We start from the raw sequence: 19,245 nt of genomic DNA, 5'->3' as shown, positions 1-19,245 counted from the left end.
CATATACTTCTACAATAATGGGGTAAATTGAATTTACTTTTCTTCCAACATAACAATTGATGGATTATGCATTCGCGAAATGGGAAAAACACATTAAATTCCCTTTGAGGTTGACATATGTTTCGGCCCTTAGACGTGTACCAAACCCTTATTGATCAAATATTCGGCCATCTTCAGGACACAAACTGTTTTTTCAGAAAGTTCAGTTTCATTCCTCAGTGGTAGATTTAATGATCTACAAAAATACATTTAAAAAATGTACAAAAGAGAAGAAGAACGCTGTGCTAACCTGCTAATTTAAAGTTGATGACCCATGTTGTCTACTTAAAGAATCGACCACATTACTAACCTGTTGTCCATATAGTGTGGCTTGCACACTGGTAAATTTAATTTGACATTCAGTGTCTTGTTCCCTAGGAATAGAGAAGGTGGAACTCATGAGGGTTCCCTAATAATCATTTTATATTGTAGATAAATCCTTTGTTAAGAAAAACACCATTGTGCAACTTACCTAATTACACGTGTTGGCCGTGCCTTCTGATGACGGCGTTTGAATCATTCAGTAACCCGGGGATGTAATCCACTGAGTTGGAGCGGCACACAGGAGCAGTGTTTTATTCAGTTATCGGTGTCTGCCAAAGAAAGGGTGAAATAACATTTCAGTTTCACCTTTCAATTTAATTTTTTCTTTTAGTTTGAGCCGAATGTTAGTTAAAATAACTATCTGGTGCTCTATATTGCAAAAACGGATTTGTTTTTTACAATTTATAAAAAACTTGTTGCAGGGATTTCCAAATCACCTTCAGCCTTGCACTGAGTGGTGTAGTGCTTGAATGCACTCCTATCTACGTTTCTTTACTTACTTGTGAGAATTATGGTTGTTGCTCCTTACGCGGGCCATTCCGTGCTAGGTAGAGAGCCCGAGCAATCACACTGTGTTTGTCTGACTTGCTCTTGATCATGTGACTACGAGTCTGAGCATGTGACATAATACGTGCAGAAAGTGTTTTGTTTTCATTAAACGGGCTAGGTTAATGCATAATATCGTACTCAATTCATTTGTGTATAGATGATTTGTTGTGCTAAGTGACTCAACTTCACATTTAAAAAAATGAATGAAGAGAAGGCGTTTCGCGCATCGCTACCGTATACTTGATTGTATAAAGTATTATCATCAAGTACCATAAATACTGTAATTGCTGCTGACTCAATTTAAAAAAAATTACTTATTGCTCGTTTTTAGGGCATGTTAGAATGCCACTGTCAGAACCTATGCGTATGTGTATAGCTGCCTTATATTATTAAAGACAGTCTGTATGTATCTATTTGTGCTATTAGCACTTTTTGGTAGATTGAGAGAGATACATTATGGGGCTCGAAGTCCTTGGAATCTCAGACAACTGTGTGTGAAAACGCTGCAATGTTGGCACAATCTGTGTCAGACAAACAACCAGGGAGCCCAGTGTTATAGCCGCAGTATTTTGTCACTTAAGATCAAGATTGTGAGGAAGTGTTTGGTATTTTCAGGGGGCAGTTCATATCGCTGCCCTGATGCCGTTACTAAATAAACATGCTCCATTCCACTGCGATATTGAGGCCATGTTTTACAGTGTCTAGATCATAAATCCACCTTTGTTCACACATGGTGAGGTTTAGATCTCTATTCCCTCCTCTCGGAGACTGTTTGATCATTTGGATAACACACCAGAGCATATCTGTGCATTTATGCTGTTTAGCTATAAAATGAGCTACTAACGGTTTGACTCTATCTTGGTTCTAATACACAATTTGTGCTCACAAATTCTTTGGCGTATTTGTCGCTTCGTTTTACCTATATATACCAAATCACACGGACATTTAATGGCATAGACAGCCCATTGTGTAAGGCAATTGGTAAAAGATGTCAATTTGACGACTTTGTTTCTCAATTGAATACTTTTCATATTTTGGGATTGTGCGCATACTGAACATTTGCCGCATGAATGATGTCCTTCAACTGGGGGTAAACCCCAGAGAGGTATTTGTAACAGTCTATCCCTTATGACATTAGGATGTGTATGTACAAGGGTTTCAGATTTTTTTGCTTTTTGAAGGCGAACTGTGGTGCGGGTGGATTAAAGTCCTCTGTTTTGATCATGTGCCAATTTTTTAGGATTTTTTTTCTCAAGTGGCTACTAATTGGACTATATGCTTACACAAGTCATTTTGTCTAGGGTGTGTCGCTGTGTTGGTTCTAGACAGCTGGCTCTATTTACATGTAGCGCCCTCTTGTATGCTCGCTGCACAGTAGCCTTGGGGTAGCCTCTATTTCTGAGCCTTGATTTAAGGATCTTCCCATGTTCTTTGTACATGTCTAGTTGTGTGCAGTTTCTGCGGATTTGCTGAAACTGACCATACGGAAGCCCCTCCTTTATGCTACGTGGATGAAAGTTTCGATAGTCAAGAAGCATGTTCTTGTCGGTTGGCTTTCTGTACAGGACTGTTTCTAGAAGGCCAAAGTCTGTTTTCTGTATTTCAAGGTGAAGGAAGGCTATTCTCCTTGTATCCGAATTCATAGTGAATTGGATGAAAGAGTTTTGTGTGTTAAGCCATTCATGAAAGAAAGTTAATTGCCATGGGGTACCGCTCCATATCATGCAGATGTCATCAAAATAGCAAAGCCATATTTTGATGAATTGGGCAAAGGGGTTGTTAATATCACAGATTGATTGTTGTTCCAAATTATCCATGTACAGGTTGGCAAGATCCGGTGCGAATGTCCACATTCAGGGTCACGAGGATGTCTTTTGGACTTAAATTGGTTTGTTTGGAGAGGCCTTAGCATGCTGGTGGTGTCTTTGACAAAGGATGTCATCTTTGAAACAAAAGGCCTTAAGAACCAGTCTGAATAAATTGACAATGGTTCTAGGATCGAGTTGATGTCTGCCACAATGGGTCTTCCTGGTGGCACTAATGGGTTCTTATGTATTTTGGGGAGGACATAGAAAGCTGGTGTTGTTGGATGTTGATTAACTAAAAATGCTTTTTCGAACAAATCAATCCATCCCTCTTCCAAAGCATGTTTCATAAGGCTCTCAATCTCCTCTTGGAGCCTGGATGTGGGATTTCTTTCCAATCTTTTGTATGCAGTTTGATCACTAAGGTGATGCATGACTTCTGTTTCATATGCTCCCTTTTCTCACAGGACAATACCTCCCCCTTTATCAGCGGGCTTGATTATGAAAGCACATTAGATTGTAATGATTTTAATGCCTCTCTTTCTTGCTTGGTAAAATTGTTTTACTATTATTCTTTGTTTTAAGAAATCCTTGGATTTCATGGGAGATCCGTTGTTTGAAAGCTAGGATAGCAGGACTAACCATAGCATTTGTAGGGGTAAACCTAGATGGTGGTTTTAGGCCCGTAATGGTTGGTTCTTCTTCTGTTTTGTAAATTATTTAAATGTTTTTTTGTAGATCATTTAATCTACCACTGGGGAATGAAACTGAACTTCCTGAAAACACAGTTTGTGTCCTTAGATGGCCCAATATTTGATCAAAGAGGGTTTGGTACATGTCTAAGGGCCGAAACATATGTCGACCTCAAAGGGAATTTAATGTGTTTTTCCCATTTCTCGTATGCATAATCCATCAATTGTTATGGTGGAAGAAAAGCAAATTCAATTTATCTCCTTATTGTAGAAGTATATGTCGGATGGAAGTGGTGAATGATGATCAAAGATCAATTGTTTAAATGTTTTTAAAAAATGTTTTTATGAAAAATAAAGAGAATTGTTTTTTGTAATGAAAGCTGCATGTTAAATAGAGACATCTAAGTCTCTCCAGGTGACCCATCGACCCATCAACAAAGTAGACCCATATCACCTCATCCTGCTGTACAGAAGGAACTATTCAGAGAGGGGTAGTCAATCTGTTTTTCTTGACTATGCTATATCAATAGGGCATGTATGCCACATAGAATTTAATGTTTATTTAGAAAATGTTATAATAGACTAGTTAGGACCACCATTTTCTAGTACACCACTTCGAGCAGGCCTACAAAAAAGTATCTGTAATGCTAGGAATTGTCCCCGGAACAAACAGCAACAACTTACTCAGACTTATGTTGAAGCCCAAGAGCAGTCAGAACATAACACTTTTATAGCATGCATAGAATTATTTCAGTTAAGCTCTTTAGCCTACGAAAAGGGCATTCAAATACATGGATGCCACACAGTGTGCAGTGCATCTGCTACTTAAAACATCCTTTAGCCAGACCCTAGGGTCTCGATTGTCAGAACAGTTGAAAGAGGGCCCTTGCCTCACTTCACCTCCCAGGTGTCGGACATCTTCCTGCATTGTTTAATTCAAGCGGCTGAGATTTTGCACAATCACTGAAACTATATGTGCAATTATGTGTTCATGTTAATGTGTTCTAGTATCCTGAACAAATAGCCCCATCTGATTAAGTCAAAACCTTTCTTCTCATCCAGGGAGCCTTTGACTTGCACCTCTTCCAATTCTTTAATTTCAACCATGGTGTGGAAGAATCTTCTGATTATTGGAGTGTTTAATTAAGTCACTGACCATTGTGATTACTGTACTCCTAGTACATATTAGTTCTCCCTGGGAAAGGGAAGAGCCCAGAGCATGTAGCGCAGCAGCATAAAGTGAATAGCAGTGACATGCCAGGACAAGGATCCCACACATGACCTCCCGTGTGCATGCTTGCGCCCCCAATCACCAGCCCCTTTGTAAACGCATAGATGTTGGACTCTTATTAAAGGGTATGGTGGAGATGTCGAATGGAGGAAAGGGACTATGGGGTAGGATCATAATAGTCTCTAGCATGAGTAAAAGAAGGTTACTTGCTGGTGTATATTTATAGCACAGCTCTCTGACATTGGTGTCTTTAAGAGAGTTTCATGATTATTTTAATATTAACCCATGTCAAAGTGGTGTTGCCTGGTAATCTATACATTTTCTACATACAAACTAAGACATCAACATTGTAATGTTTAAATCACTACACAGTTACGCCAAGTGGAGGGAACTCCGACGCACGCAATGGGAAGTGACATAACATAAGTGAACATATCATTAAGTGAAAAATGCAAATTTCATTCAACTTGTCTTTTGAAGTCTAAGAAAGGGCACAGGCCAAATAAGCATTTACCAAGAGATCAGATTTTCCCATTAGATTCCTGGCTGATTAAAAAAAAGGTACGCACCTTTTAGATCGAAGACTCATTAACAAAACATGTACTGTTTAGCAAAATGTCAATGTAAGACATTTTACGGTTCCACGATATGCCATTCATGTGGTTGTGTGGCTCACAGCCTGGGTTCGAATCCTGGCCACAGCACTGCCCACTTCAAGTGAGTGCAGCAAATCGTATTGCTTATAACTCCTTACACCCACGGGTGGTGGGGAAGCAACATCTAAAAAAAGTAGATGGATGTGGTCCTGTGTGGTCCCTTCTGCCCTGGTCACATGTGAATCTATAAAAGATACCATCGCTGGAAAGCAACATTTCTAGGCACATAACCACGTTTTTGCCAGTAATTGATCTTTTATAGATTCCCATGCTTCTTTCAATAAAGCCACAGTAGCAAACAATATGTATTGGGAGGCTGGACTAGAGATTGATCTCATTTGAACAGAATAGTCAAGCCACCTTGGCCCCTCAGAGTATCTTTTTTGGCATATTTATCCAGACACTAGTGCGTGACGAGCACCACAATGGTCCTCCACGTAACTTCAATAGGGTGTTTACAAGGAACTATTACTACTTTCCTCATGGTTGCCAGGAGCTCTGTGTCCTTTTGAGTGGTTATAGAGCTCTATTAGTCGTAGGCAGTTCCTTTTTGTAGGGGAGGTTACATTTAACTAGTAAATCATTGCTCACCAGGAAAACCTACTGCCCATTGTCCTTTGCTGCACCGATTGTGTGCAATATCAAGATTTTGTTCTCGTCTTCACACATCATGTCTATTATTCTCTGTAGAACTCCCTCATCTACACAAACAGCGATTTCTTTAACAATAGTGTAGAGTATGCAGGTGTAGTGTGTTTATGTGTGTGCATGTGCATAATCTTTTTTGTGCTAAACTCTCTGTTGGCTCGTCATCCTAACAGTCTCCCACATTTGTCCCCTTATGTTGTCTTGCTATGTATATTCAGTAGTCAAATCTGCCCATCAATTCTGCCCATCAATTCTGCCCAGGTCATCCCATACTGCCTGGAGACCCAGTATGAGCACTAGTAATCTTGTTGCTTCATCAGGTTCTAGAGTGCACCTAATCTTCTCTTCTGAATGCATTACCCTTTTGATCAAGATGTAGGTAATGTCACGTGTTTTGCTGGCACGCACTCATTCCTATAAGCAATCTGAAGGTCGCCAACACCAGTCTTTCGTTAACGATAATGTTTGCATTTGCTTTGAATTCATTGTGTACTTTCTATTCTACCATTCCCCTAAATATGGTATCCTGCAATGTCTCATTTAATGGATAGGTTGCAGTGTTTTAGTCATTGCAATGTAATACCCAAGGGGTGCGTGATCCAAGGGACTTCAACACAGACCTTCTGTCGTTATGAACCTCAGTATTGTCTCTTGCACTTTCAAAGGTACACCTATTAATAAATGCGATCAAGAATAGTAGAAGCAGTCACTGGCTATGGGATTTTGAGCTCTTCAAATATCAGTCCGGCTGATGACCTGTAGGACTTTGTTCAGTGACTTGGTGACCTGTGACGTGCCCCACAATCCCTTTGTCATTGTACCGAGAAGGATCTATCAAATATTTTAAGTCTCCTCTATAACACCAAGGGTTTCATTCACTACATGGCAAAGAATGAGCCAGAAAGAGCCCAGCCAATACGCATTCCGCAGTGTGGAAGGATGTCAACATGATGCAGTGTTAGGCAAGGGAAGCTGGTGTACCATGTCAGAGCATCAGGAGTTGAATTTCCTTAGTCACTTAAAGATGATTTTCGGGAATCAGTAATAGCAGCTGCAAGCAAAAAACATATTGGCAGACTTTACAGTGGAGATCTATAGACTCCACCAGCTCTTTGCACATGCAAGAACAGGAAGATTCCACAGGGATCCCTACATCTCTGCATGCATCAAAATTGTTAGGCAGCTGGTAATCCCTGCAGAAAGCAGGCAAAAACACATGAAATAGATTTCTCGTTACTCATTCCAATCCGTGCAAGAAACCTGAAGGAAAAATACATTGCATGTTTTATTACAAGTAGAAAGTTTGCTTACACAGGTGTTAATGCATATGTGCCATTTGCTGAATTCACCAAAAGGTGTTGCAAAATAGATTTTGTATTTGGCCCAATTCTATATCCTTTTAGGGAAAAACGTACTGTTTGGTTCAAAGAGGTTTACTATACATAATTCCTTGCTTTCTGGTTGGACTTTTACCACTGTGTACCTCCTCCGAGTCAGACAGCGAGGTAGCATTTGCCACCCATAGTATCACCCCTTCGGACATAAGCAAGACATTACAAAAATATTCCTTCTCCATATTTTGTCTAACCTGTATCGTTCCTCTTTGCTCAATTGCATTTCCTGTATTAGCAACACTTGTAAGGCAAGCTCAGTAGTTATGAGACTAGCCATTAACTTAACATAGAATCCTTTATGACTTATGCCTCAGAATATAGTACTATGTTGTCCTGCCATCTCTTACTATAGTTAATATGTACTTGTACAGTCGCTGCTGTAATAATCATTGGTTCAAGGAAATCTAGTAGTGTTGGCCTTTTATTCCTTGCGCCTGTATTCCCTCTTGAACTAATAATTACCCGCAAATTCCTTTTCCCAGCCTTTATTTGGTACCCCTCCAAGTTCCTTGTCCCCATTCATCTCCCCTGACCCATTGTTTCCTTAAAGCCGAAGTTCATTTCAAACAAGCATGTCAGGATGTGGTTGTTTTAGAACTTTGCAACTGTTACTCTTGACATTGCTCCAAGAGGTGTACTCAGTGCCATATATCTTTGCTTGCTGTGGTAAGTCAGAAGAAGGAGTTGGACCAAGAAGTGGCATTTCAACTCAAAATTTCATTTAACAAAGGGGAAAAGAGCCTAACTCTCCCTATCACTAGAGGGTTTGCCCTACCTAAATTAAGAATAACTAATCAAAGAGGTTTTTACAAACGCAAATAACACCTGGAGAATGACTCCCTTCTCCTGGTTCAAATGGCTCATCCTCATGGCAGCTTTCAAACAGTCTTGTGCATAAGTTCGTGACAACAAAGGTGAGAGCAGGAGAAGGACTTCCTTCTCCTGGTCAACCCGGTCAACCTTTGGGCTGATTTCTAACCATCTTTTGAAATAGCCTTTGATTCAACAATAGATCAGGAGAATGGCTCCTTTCTCCTGGTCAAACTGCATTAGACGTAGAGGCTGTTTGCGGACAGTCTCAATTAACAGCCTTTAAAAGTCCTTGTAGTTCCTCCCAGGAACTTTCCTTGGTTTGACCAATTGAACAGTTCTTCCTTTTTCACACAATATAAACTCCCAGGCTTCCCTGGTCTTCTCATTGAGTAATTAAACAAGGGAGGTCACTCCTGAATTGTCCTTGGTTTATTCCACTATTCTTAACAGCACTATCAGTAGAGAGACCACTCTTGTAACTTCCTTGATTCTGAAGGTCGCTCTTCAAATTATTGTGACGAGGGAGATTACACCCAATGCACTCTTCATTGGTGGCTTCTTTAAAACTGTTACTGTGATGAGGGAGATTACTCCTGATGCACTTTTCACATTTTCCCAAGCCCCTACCGGGTCTACCATAGCTCCTGTTACCTTTGCTGGTGCCATGTCACTGGTTCTTCCTGGGGTGCTGGGTTACCTCGTTCCCTTCGGCTGCTCGCCATAATTTTCTCTTCGCTCCCTGCTGCATGGCTGCGGCTCTGCAGGGTCTCCGGCCTCTTGGTATTGGCGTTGTTGAAGGACTATATGGTCCACCTCCCTGAGGTCACGCCACCATCAGCCTTTCTCCAGCATCTGCTCAGGTCGGGTATCCCGCTGGCTTTGGAGGATTCCTCTGACCTTTCCAGAGCGTCCTCTCGACTGAGTACTTGCTCCCTCTTCAGACCACCTCGTTCCCAGGTTTGAACTTCCCGGGGCGAACAGGCTTCACGTCGGCTTCCCTTTTCAAGGAGTCCTTCCTTGCTTTTTATGTCCTGTTGCTGGGTCACCCCAGCTGAGTACTACAGTATTTTCTTTGTGTCCCTGCAGTACTCTTCATACCTCCTCAGGGCCACCTCTTCCCAGTACTGTCTGGAGGAGTACAAGGAGTCGTTTGAATAACTCCTTCAATCTTCTTCCTCACAAAACTTTTAGAAGATGACTCAATATTGCTTTGTATGTTCCTTTCATTCTTCCTCGTCTTGGTCGAGTCAGATCTTACCTAAGAAAAAGAGGGAGCATTGCAATAGCAGACAGTAATCTTCTCAGGTTGGTTCTTGAAAGACCTTGAGGATGGTCTCAAAGGCAAGGGGTTAAGGGAGTTCCATCACTGAACGGAAGTCCTTATCCCCATGAGGGGAGCCTCTCCCTGTGAGGTCCTGCATTCCTCCACCCTTAAGGGGATTATTGCATAGCGGGCTCACCTCATTAGCCTCACAGGGAAGTGCTCCCCTCTGGGGGGAAGTTACAAGATCCCTTAAATTGTCACATTGCTTACCACTGTATAGCAACGTGCAGCTTCCCCCATTTCTAGAATATCAGTCATTTCTTTAGAAAAGTCCACACTCCTCAGCTTTCTAGTAATGTACATTTTGCTGCGCCTAAAATAACCATTTCATGTTACGAGCTATATAATCCACCATTCTGGCCTTCTCTTGAAGCATGTTGAACTGTTCTTTTAATTCCTCTAGACTGTCTTCTAGATTGGAAATTTTGTATTCTGTTTCAAGGACTATTCCTTAAGGCCTGAGAGGAGAGACATCTCAAGCCTACCAGATTTTCCACTCTAGGAATGTGTGTGGTCTTGATTTCAGCTCAAGCCAGTGTGTTCTGCCTCGTTCCTAGCAGTTGGTGCCCTCTTTGTGCTTATCAAAAGTTGTGTTCCTTGTGTAACTGGCCCCTTATGTTTGTTGTGAGCATTTCCCTAGATAATTTACGGCCACCTCTGCCGGTCAGCTGGTGGGTGGCAGGAGGGGGCAAACGGGGGTTCTCTCCATGCATTTTGCAGCAACAAAAAGAAACATTGGTAAAGAAATGGGCTAATAAATACCGCTTTGGCAATTCTGCAATAAAACATATTGCACACTCAGCTGCATGCCATTTACCCTGCATTCTAGGGTGCATAAGGAAACATTGCAAATAAATTGGCAATACAGGTGTTGTGTTCTGGAAGAGATTTTGTGTTTATTAACATAGTTATTGAATTTCTTTCAGCATGCTTTCTACTATTTCTTGTGTGTTCAAAGAAAAGTAAGTGCTGGTCTTTATAGGCAATTCCTTTAGCATGTTAACACATCAGGAAAGGGACGTCCAAACTTTGAGGCATTTAAGATTCACGATAGTAGAAAATTAACTATTTTTTAATCTACAGTCTTTCATCTGCTTTGGAATTCAATATGCAAACAGATTACAAGAGTTTAAATGTGTCCGAAGCGTAAAACTGGGAGCTTTATGGGACATTCTAGAGGTGCCTCTGTACAGAAGGCACGTTTGTCTTTATTTCTATGTGGACTTCAGAACCAAAGTCACTTCGGAATATTTCTTTTTAATATTGATGCAGTGTAATGTAATGTAATGGTCCTTTGTATAGCGCCTTTCATCAATGGTATGGTCTCAACGGGCTGTAGGTTGAACGCCCTTGGGGGAAAAAAGTCCAGGTATGGGAAATTCAACAGAGGAAGAGAGTGCGTCTGTGCACTTAGCCAGTATGAAGGTTGGGAGGGGTGGCCAAGTCCCTGCTAGTATCCCATGTGAGCAGGCATGTGGGCGAGTGTGCAGTGCATTCAACTCATTTTGACAGCTTTGTCATGATGTTCTATTCTAAGGGGGCATACATTTACAATGAAGACTACATATAGGTTTTATTTTATAGAAGCCATTTACATCTGAACAGGGATGCGTTTTAATCTTGTTTTGGGAAAATGTATTTAAAGCAATTAAAACAATGGTATTTGGCATTGGATCCCACAATCCCCTAACTTTTAGGAGATAGATGGTTTTGTTTTGAAATCTCCTCTCCTGGTGTCTTTTTCCAAGATACAAGCTTTTCGCAACTGCTTGCGTATTTGAAGTAGCTGTCCTGCAGTATTAAACACTAGCAAAAAGTACCCATACTGTGCATGGGTTCTGTAGACAGACATGATAACACTCTCCAATTATTGAAAATCAATGATCCTGCAAATCGCTGCTCTTAGTCACTTATCGCACTCCGAAGTAAACTGCACTGAGAATGGGAGCGTGTGGTTGGCTGACAGACCCCGGAGCAGAAATTGAAGGAAGGTGAGAGTTGGCATGCTACAGCATACTGGGACCTTCTGTTGAAAAGTGGTTTTAGAGTTTTGTTCCTTGCATTGAGACGCTTAAAATTAGCTTTGTACGGTCCTTCTATGACCACATTGACGTTTCACTGATTTCAGGCAACTGTTTCAAGTGTGAAGGAGCTGAAATCCTGGGAAAGGGGAGGGGTGTCCAAATGTCATCTAGCCAGTAATGTCTGGAGGGTCCTAACGGGTAACTATGCAAAATGTGGTGCAGATTGGTGGAACGGTGTGGAGCTGTATAAAGAAGAGTTCATGAACAAGTTTAATACGAAGATTGTTTGTCTTTAAAGCATTTTTTCTGACCATCACTTTGTTTAGATGAATGTTCGGGTAAACGTGTTAAACTGATATTTTTATAAAACAATGCTCGAATTTGACACAAATATTTATGAGACTATTAGAATAAAATGTCGGTTTGCTACAACTAATTCCAGAATATAAGTACACAATACGTAGAGACTAGGTTTAGGCTGCTACATCAGGTGTCCGGACATTTCGTCGAAAGTCATTTCGTCGAAAGACATTTTGGTCGAATTATTTTTTTTATTTATATATATATTTTTTAGGTTGTAGTTTAGGGAAAAAAGGGTTTTTTTAGAAAAAAAAGGGCGTGGGGGGGACCCCCCCCAAAAAAATAAAAATAAAGTGAAAATAAAAAAAATAAAAAATTCGACCATTTGGTTTTCGACCAAATGGTTTCGACCAAATGTCCTGTCGACGAATTTTTTTCGACGAAATGTCTGGCAACCGCTACATCACACTGAAAACTGTAGGGCATTAAAATGGTTTCTTAGGATTACGTTCAGGAAACCCTTGCTGGAAAACTACTGATAAAAGGTGAACAACATCTCTTCTCCAGGTAGGGATCCTTCCCGGGTTCATTAGTGTAGCATGGATGACATGGTAGTACATACCAAGCATTGACGGATATATGGCAGGGACAGTCCTATATGCTACATGATCAAGTCTATCATACGAGATCATATTCATTGTGAAAGGTGTTTTGGTTGGTTATTTTGAAGTGTTCAGAGACTTCGATTTACTCAGTAATGCGTAGTGCTGCACACTGATCGGCCAAATAGTAACATTTGTAAAAATGTTCAAGATTCCTGCAAGTACTGTGTATGAGAAAAACGTATATATGTTAAATTTCTACAAGAGATGGCTGGTATTTTTTCTTTTTTTGAATGGGTAAGCAGAGCTGGAATTGGGCTGGATTTCCACAGTTTAAGAAACAAACAATTGATTCCTGTAATCCAAATTCCAGAGACAGGAAAAGCAAATGCTTGAATCGCCTCACACTGCATCTGCAGAGGTTAGCTGTTAAATGGAGCTCGTAGATGTAGTTCCGAGCTCAGAAAAACTCTGATATGGATTGTCTTTTTCAGAGGTCGAGAAAAAAGTGGGGGGACTTGTTAACATTCCAAGTGAATGTGGCGTCACCAGAAAAGAGCATATCAAGGTGTCCTCTGAAAAAAGTTGGAGGACTCTAAAAAAGTGGGGTACACCATCCACCCGCTTGTAACTTCCTTTCCTTCTTATCCCGCCTCCGACCCACCTCTGTCCGCACTCCCAGTCCTCTCATCATTCACTCCCATTTATCTTCCTGAATTCCAGAAAGTATTATCCCAAAGCCACCCCTCCAGCTATCTTTAGATCCCTGTCCCTCCTCACTCCTTAAGAACATCCTATCCTCAACCGGTGCAGGCAGCGTCGCAAGATCCATAATTAACCACTCACTTACGTCAGATGTCTTCCTCGAGGCCTTCAAAACCTCCCACATCAAGCCCCTTTTTAAAAAGCCCACCCTCGATCCCTTCCTTCCAACTACCACCCTATCTCAAACACACGCTTCGTTGCCAAACACTTCGATCACACAGCATACACGCAGCTCTGCCACTACACAGAATTCAATCGCCTTCTCCACCCCACCCAATCTGGATTCAGACCCCTTCAAGGAATGGAATCCTCCCTCGTCTCCAGCTGGGATGACTTGAAAAGAACAATAGACGCAGAAGGCTTTGCTGCACTTATCCTCCTTGACCTCTCGGCTGCCTTTGACACCATCAACCACGCCACCCTCAGACTCCATTTTCTAGTCATCAGGGATTCCGCCCTCAGATGGATCTCTTCATTCCTCTCCAACCATTCTCAAATCATGCTCCTCCCCCCACCCTGTCTCCAAAGGGGCCCCACAGGAAGTAGTCTTCCTCCTTCTCCTCCTCCTCGTCCTCGGAGCTCCGTCCGCAGCATGTCTCAGTAAAGATCCTGGGATGCACAATTGACCCATTACTCTCTCACCACATCAACACTGAGTCCAGAACCTATCATTCCCACCTACACATACTCAGATTCATCTTTCCTTATATCTCCTACGCTCACAGAGTCTCAGCCATCCTGGCTATCATTTTCTCCCGCCTAGATTATGCCAACTCCCTCTATCTGGGCGCTCCAGCCTATCAGCTCAGAAAACTCCAGCAAAACCAAAACTTTGCAGCTAGACTCCTCTTTGCCCTTCCACCCAGAGAACACATCAACCCTGCCCTTCAAGTACTACACTGGCTTCCTATCAGTCGGGTGACTTTTAAGGTCATGTGAATCACACACTGCGCCATCCATGGGACAGGCCCAAAATTACACCAAGACAAGCTTATACGTTACCATCCCAACAGAAACCTTAGATCTGGCTCTGACCTCCTCCTTGTGATCCCCCTTTCAATTCCACTAGAACTGGAGTATCCTCCTTCTCTGTCCAAGCTCTCACCCTCTGGCTCTCCCTGCCTCAGAACATCCACCACAATGAGGACTATACCTTTATCAGAAAGGCCCTCAAAACTAAGTTATTCCCTCCAGCAACTTGAAGATCTTCCCCTTCTCACGCTTACCTCTTGACACAGTTTGTGCCTGCCGAGTATTTTTTTCAAAGCCAGGTAAAGTACATTTCTCGGAGCAGACTGGATGACTCAGATCACTGAGCTGCACCAAAGGCAAAGCTCCATCTGAGTCACTGGGTACACAGTCAAACACAACTTTGGTGGACTGTACCTGCACTCATGGCCACCCACTCGCATGCATTTGTCCCCATACACCAGATTAAAACACAAAGCATCTCTGCCATCAGAATGCAGCTACAACCTATGATAACATTCTGACTAGCTAGACACGCAACTAGTCTCTTGCGCATTCTCCTGTCCACCGCTCAGCTCCCATCCACATGCCTGACCTCCATGGGTAGCTTACAGGGACACGCCCATCCCACCTAACTCCCTATCTTGGCCTAATGCACACACACATTCTAATCCCTCTGACAATTGTTCCCATTCACTGGACTTCGGTCCCTCGAGGGCGCTCACCCCTACAAGCACATTGAGGCCATACTAATGGGATGCTATATAAATGACAAACTACTACTGAATGAGGAGGTGCTTTGGGAGTTGGGGGAAGAAACCAAGGTACTCAACTTAGACTCATTCCTTCGAGCCTATTGAAATCCTGGTCAGGTGCCCAATCAATAACACATCCTGATTGATCAGGGCGCCATACCAAAGATGGTGACCCTACATTGTCCCATTTATTTTCATGGATTGCAGCAGCATCCAAATGGCGCAGGCTATATAGGCACGACCATTGGAAATTACAGTCTTGGTATCCCCGAGTTACTGTGCGAGTCTGGTTTAATTCATCCAATTGCCATGTGGCCTTTCTGAATATCACACGTTGCCGTGGCTTGCTACAGTGTTGCAACATCGTGCATTGGTCGTCTTCTTTGTCGTCGTTTTACCTGGCCAAATAAGGCAGTCATTGTGTTTGTCTTATTAACACTACAAGAACACGTGCAACCAGCTAGAGCCAAAAAATCAGGCACTGCCCTACCCCAGGCGTTACTCCTTTAGTAATGAGCCGAGACGTTTATGCTCTCTACGCATTCCAAGGTAATGCCTTCGGCATTTTTCACGTAGAGCATAATAACCGCAGCAATGAAATGTGAATTGGTGCGTTTCTCACGAGTTAGAAAGGCAGGCTACGTCCTGTTCGTCTGTAAATTAACTGCAGCTAGATAAAGAGCACTGTTTACTTGAGCTCGGCTGCACCTCCCCACCCGCAGTTACTTGGCATCCTTTATATAGGAAGATAAACCCCGTCGGGAGGTAGAGGAAAATAGGCCTGTTGCCAAGAGAGTGACATCACTACTTTGGCATGTAGGACTGCTCCCTCCTTTCGTCTGTTCTTGCGTTGCACAGGTCGTGTCTGTAAGAAACCGCACTCCCTTCTGCTGTCCTTTTGTTTCGTTTTGTTTTCTACAACGTCAATTCAGACCAACGCCAATTTGGGTAGCCCCGGACGACTTACTGTATAAAAATTAGTCCTGGGAAATTTACCCGCATGCATTTGATGCATTTCTATGCATATGTTCAAAAAGGTTACAAGACAGTAATCCTACCCCCTTTCTTCTTACGGATCTCTCAGTGCTGGAAATGGAAATTACTTCCTGTGGGATGCTACCAAGGAGGGGACGGCGGGGGGATTTTAAAAGCCCGCCCAATAAACATTTGCCTTTCAGGAGATAATCGTTAACATCTGGAAAATAACCTAAGAGGAGGAGCGTTTCCTATAATATTGCAAGCAAAGTATCAAAGGTGCACACAATTTAAACCTAAAAAGTTGTACTTAAATATTTTCTGCAGAGCGCAATCCTGAACAAGCTATTTCAAAGGCATCCTGTGGTCTTGTGGGTAAGTGTCTCCATTCAGGTCCTATGGATCTGGGTTCGAGTCCCAGCTTCGATAACGTTTAAAGCAGATCAAAAACACTAAAACACTTCCAGGGGGCAAATGGGATCACTGAGATCTGGGGAGTTATTCTTTGCCGAATTGTGGATGTGGGAAAATCCAGCCTAATGACCAGCGTCTTGTGGGCAACATGTTTGTGCCCACATACTACAGGTTCCTAGGTCTTCATTCCTTGACAAAAAACAGCCCTAAAAGGGCCCACACCAGAGGACATTGTGGCGTAACGAGAGAATGGAAGGTGTGAAATCCTTGAGCACGACTTACTGCCTTCCATTGACGCACAACACATTTTCATGCATTTCTGACGCCTCCCTTGCTTTCCGCCATATAAAAGCTCCAGCATTCACTCCAGCATCGATCTTCATGCCGCCACAAATGCTGGAGATCCATATGGAGTCCGCCAGATTTATGCACCAGCATCAAGCAGGCAGACGCCGTAGGGATCCCTTGTACATGCGGACCGACATCGGGCAGCTTTTTTTTGTAATTTTGAACACTGCTTATAATGCAGGAATGGTAAGCAGTGTTCACAATGAAACTTAAACAATACCTGCCATGCCAGCATGTAGGGCAGTGTTTAATGATAATTATGGGTGCTGCTTGCTATGCTCCCAATTAAAATCAAACGTTGCCTGGCATGCAAGAATGCCAGGCAGCGTTTACTTCCTTTTCACGGCAGAGTGGAAAAGTGCAGGGCAAAATGCGGCATACACAGTACCAAAATTTGGCCACCTTAAATAACTCTTTTATAGAACATGAGGTACAGGGTCAGTTTTAACTGGCCAGCGCGGATAAGTAAGGTGTAAAAAACAAGGCATAAAGCCACTCACACATTACAATACTGCCCTGGAAGAGTTTGGTATGGTTTTGCAGGTGTAGCTGGAGACGGAAAGGAAATACGTTTATAAAATCTGTTTTACGCCAGCGTGAGATTTTGATGCCGTTGTAAAACTGACAGATTCCTATGCATCCCATTAGTAAATGCAGTCTGCAAATCCTAATTTACAGAGTGCATTTACTTTTTAAAAGACAGAGGGGCTAATTTTGCTCCAAGACGTTATTTGGTGGCGCGAGCCATTATGTGTAGACATACACATAGGCGGTTACCCGCTGCCAAAGTTTGGTCATTTGCACAGCAGGATGCAAATGTGCAGTGCAAAAGCACTGTCACATCAGTAAAAACTGCCTACCACGAGTTTACAATTACAATCAAACACTGCCTGCCATGAGAGCATGGTAGTTAGCGTGTACAATGGATCCCTATGGACCCCGCTGGCTTTGTGCTGATGCACAAGCATGAGAATGCATGCAGGGGCATTTGCATGGCAATGAAGAAGGAAGGCAGCAGAAACAAAAGTTGCGTTCCGCCCTTCCTCTCCACCGTACAAATGATTGAAAATGGGTTGCACCGCAAATTAAAGACAGATGCAAGGCGTTCACATCCTTCATTTGCAGTGCGCCGGCCAAAAATGAGCCCAGAGAGCAAAAGTGAAAGGAAGGGAAGTTTTTACTCTTCATTATTTTTGCACACTGCCTTGAAATTGTTAAAAATTGTATGCAGAACAGCATATATGTGCCAATGTCGGCGATCCCCTGTGCGCAATTAGCTATTTGTTTAAAATGGCCTCCACAGTCTGCTATAGACCGTTCTTTCTATCGCTCCAATCATAACAGTGACCCTGAAGGTGCGACTCCCTCGCCAGGAGAATCATGTCTCACATGAACTACTAGTTGAGTTCACAACTGTTATCCACCAAGTTCGGGACTACATTTACAGGCCGATTCATGGAATTAATGTGCGCTGAAAATTTCTGTGAAAGCGTGCGAATCGCAGCGCAAGTGCGAAAATCGCAGCGAAACCTGCGCACAGCGATTCATGGAAGTCCGTGCGCGTGTAAATCCATGGATGGGTGCTAAAATCATGCGTGGCGCACGCTGGCGCACACGTCTTCAAACAGCGTGCACTAGGCGCACAGCGAAAGCACACATAGCGTAGCGCACACAACAAAAGTAGGCGTAACACGTAGAATGGGGACCAACGCGTGAAAATGTGGGCGTCACGGGGGAAGTACAGGAGGCAAATGCGCGGAACGCCCACACGCGCACCTACAACACGTATTCATGGAATCGAACGGGGCTAACGCATGCGCCAAAAAAGACACGCTAATCCCGAAACACGTACGCCAGCAGGAAGCAGGCGTACGTGGACCCGCGCAGCATAAAAGTGCACGCAAACAACAAACAAGCTCACACGCTAAAATGAATATACCGTTCCTCGCAGCAGTGGTCGTGGGATACCGCAGGAGGAGGAGGATAGTCAGGGCCAGAATTTTTACCGGGACCTGAATCGAGACAGGCGTGATGCGGCAAGGCTTCGGGAGACACCGGAGCGAAGTGGGAGAAGTCCAGAGGTGAAAGCAGACGGTATACATTTGCCGCTTAAGCACAAATTGGGCCGGGAATGCCAACAAGAGCCAGTGAGTCAGCCCAAACACTGTGGGGACCTCAGGGCGTTTCGGCAAACCGTGCCAAATACGAACTGTGATAATTAAAGCCACAGAAGGCGAGAAAGTAAAGAGAGAGTATGAGAAACAAGAAAGCATATGACAAATAAGACCTCAACAAGATATGATTGTATGGAATACAAATATGTGAGGAAGCCAAAATCAAATGCATCAAGGAGATTTAATATACCAAAGAGGGTATGCACAACTGTGGAACTAAAAGAGGAACAATGTGTAATGATAAGAAGTCCTGCAAGGAGAGTAAACTACGCAATTACAACTGTGTGCAAATACAAGAAGCCCTGGCAGGAGAGTTGCATGTCTACACAATTGAATGTGAAGTCCTGGCAGACAGTATAATATGCAGTTGCAAGTCTACACAAGTGAATGAGAAGTCCTGGAAGGGAAATATACCAGGCAGTTGCAAGTCTACAAGATAAAATA

General features: G+C 42.9%; 1 protein-coding gene across 6 annotated transcripts in view; it reads right to left on the bottom strand.

Annotated features, from left to right (window-relative positions):
• The window catches only part of LOC138567343 (uncharacterized), a 903,513-nt gene that overhangs the window by 788,366 nt on the left and 95,902 nt on the right, over nucleotides 1–19,245 (bottom strand). For 2 of the 6 annotated variants that reach the window (XM_069645452.1, XM_069645453.1), the window contains one exon: nucleotides 512–632. The exons of the other annotated variants lie outside the window; for them this stretch is intronic. The gene's annotated coding sequence lies outside the window, so the exon portion shown is untranslated. The remainder of the gene's footprint in view (nucleotides 1–511; nucleotides 633–19,245) is intronic. 6 annotated transcript variants of the gene reach the window in all.

The sequence above is a fragment of the Ambystoma mexicanum genome, chromosome 2p (assembly GCF_040938575.1).
Source record: "Ambystoma mexicanum isolate Mex_15411 chromosome 2p, UKY_AmexF1_1, whole genome shotgun sequence".
Taxonomy (NCBI): domain Eukaryota; kingdom Metazoa; phylum Chordata; class Amphibia; order Caudata; family Ambystomatidae; genus Ambystoma; species Ambystoma mexicanum.
This window is presented reverse-complemented; position numbering and strand designations above follow the sequence as displayed.